We start from the raw sequence: 2,660 nt of genomic DNA, 5'->3' as shown, positions 1-2,660 counted from the left end.
GATGCTTTTATGTTGCGTAAATATGTAACCAACCGATCTTTTCTTTTCAGTAAATATATACAACGAATTTGTAAAATCTTAAATACGTTACAGATAAATCTTTCTATCAGACAATATTATAAATGCTTCGTAAGTTCTTCACTAAGTGAACGATAAAATGGAAAATGGTTAGATGCTGAGGTGCGGTTATCATAGGTTTAGGGTTTAATCTTTCGCAAGAATATATCATTGAGAGCTATTTCAACCGTACTTCAAGCACGATTTCTTTAATTGGAAAAAAAAATGGAAACGGACATACTTTGTTAAATTACAAGGATTAGCATACCAGATGGGTATAAAAGAATCACTTTAGATCAGAAGACCAGTTGTATGGAGTGAGTCATGACAATGGTGAATGAGTTGGGTTCTGAGTTGCCAGTTATGGAATGCTTATACTTCTATATTATACTAGTCACTACTTTTCTTCTCGCATGGAGATTCTCGTTCCGGGGAAGCAAAAGGAGGCCACTTCCCCCGGGGCCATTTCAATTCCCCATTCTCGGAAACCTCCACCTTCTTCTCAGAGGCATTCCAAACCGAACTCTGGCAACTTTGTCTCTGAAATACTGGCCTCTCATGTCTCTACGCGTTAGCTCCCCCGTTGCATTAGTCGTATCCGCTGCAGATGTGGCCAAGGAATTTCTCAAAACCCATGATCCGGTTTTCCCCAGCAGACCTGGGACGACCACCACTGAGTATTTGTCATATAATTATTCAGACATCACCTACGCTTCGTATGGACCTTCCTAGAGGTATTTACGTAAGATACATTTTACAGTTGTTGCACTCCAGACGAATTGAAGAGTTCCATTCTATAATCCCCACTATTTAATTATTCCAATTTAATTATCCGCAATCGCTGTCGGCATTTCACATGGAACGGATCAATAACATAGCCCTACAATAACCCCGATGCGATAGTATGTGGAGTATCGGAAATCGCTATCAGCGATTCCAACACTCCAATTATAAGCTCCTTCCATTCCGATCTGGTGATGTGATAACAATCACGGACCGGATAATCTTTCTACTCTTCTTTATAATGGTTTGGGTCTGGGCTGTTAGAGTTTGGATTTGGTGGTTTCAAAGGTCCCTTCCACTCCACCTGTGGTTCTTGCGATGCCATAATGGTTCGGAAGTGATACGGGTATGAACCAGATTCAATAATATTTCAAGTCCAGAACTAAGTCTAGATTAAGTCATTTTCAAAGATTTCCTATATAAACAGAGGTTCCACTAGGGATTATAAATTTTGGTTTTCCTTTTTTTTAATAATCACTAATATCATGTTCTGAAATTGTTAATAAAATAGAGAGCTTGCATTAATGAAATTGTAATTTTAAATTTTTAAATATATTCAACATCGCGCAAGAACTTTTACTACTATTTAAATATGTTTTTTCAGTTTTTTTATTATATTTAAAGAAAAAGGATAAAAATTAAATGATCATTATTTCATAAAAATAAAAATAATTTTGTGGGGTAAGTTTATCTTTTTTAATGATTCTTAGGAACTTACATTTAGAGAAAACATTAATAAAAAATAAAAAATTATCGAGATTTAATAAAAATAAAGATAATTTTGTCGAAATAAGTTTATCTTTTTAATTATTCTTATGAACCTTCACTCTTTTCATTCTGATTTGGCAATGCGATAACAATGCAGCACCTTTCCACTCTTCTCTATAATGGTTCGGGTTTGGGCTGTCAATGTTTGGACTTCGGCATTCCAAAGGTCCCTTCCACTCCACTTGTGGTTCTTGCGATGCGATAATGGTTCGATATGGGTATAAACTAGATTCAATAATATTTCAAGTCCAGATTTTCCTACCTAAACACAGGTTCCACATTGTAGATCATCGATTTTGGTTTTTCTTTTTTTTAATAATCACTAATATCATGTTCTGAAATTGTTAATAAAATAGAGAGTTTGGATTAACGAAATTGTAATTTTAAATGTTTAAATATATTCAACAGCGTAGAAGAACTTTTACTACTATTTAAATATGTTTTTCCAGATTTTTTATTATATTTAAAGAAAAAGGATAAAAATTAAATGATCACTATTTCATGAAAATAAAAATAATTTTGTGGGGTAAGTTTATCTTTTTTAACTATTCTTAGGAACTTACATTTAGAGAAAAAGTTAACAAAAAATAAAAAATTATCAAGATTTAATAAAAATAAAGATAATTTTGTCTAGGTAAGTTTATCTTTTTAATTATTCTTATGAACCTTCGCTCCTTCCATTTCGATCTGGCGATGTGATAGCAATCACGAACCCGATAACCTTTCCACTCTTCTCTATAATGGTTCAGGTCCACGCTGTCGGAGTTCAGACTTCAGTGGTTCCAAAGGTCCCTTCCACTCCACTTGTGGTTCTTGCGATGCGATAATGGTTCGGACCCGATATGGGTATGAACCAGATTCAATAATATTTCAAGTCTAGAACTATGTCCAGATTAAGTCTTTTTCAAAGATTTCCTGTGTAAACAGAGGTTCCACTGTGGATCTTAACAATGCATGTAAGAGAACAGGCACCTCGATATGAAAGGGAAACAACCCAACAGGCCTAAGCTTAAGTGTTAATTGGAAACCAAAGATTGAATCACTATTAATAA

At 34.3% G+C, this 2,660-nt stretch overlaps 1 pseudogene; it reads left to right on the top strand.

Annotated features, from left to right (window-relative positions):
* Positions 1-387: 387 nt before the first annotated feature.
* LOC149155640 (salviol synthase pseudogene) lies at positions 388-789 on the top strand (annotated as a pseudogene).
* Positions 790-2,660: the final 1,871 nt, after the last annotated feature.

The sequence above is a fragment of the Pinus tabuliformis genome, chromosome 9, assembly GCF_031772625.1.
Source record: "Pinus tabuliformis cultivar Carrire ecotype Pingquan chromosome 9, CPIR1, whole genome shotgun sequence".
Lineage (NCBI taxonomy): Eukaryota > Viridiplantae > Streptophyta > Pinopsida > Pinales > Pinaceae > Pinus > Pinus tabuliformis.
This window is presented reverse-complemented; position numbering and strand designations above follow the sequence as displayed.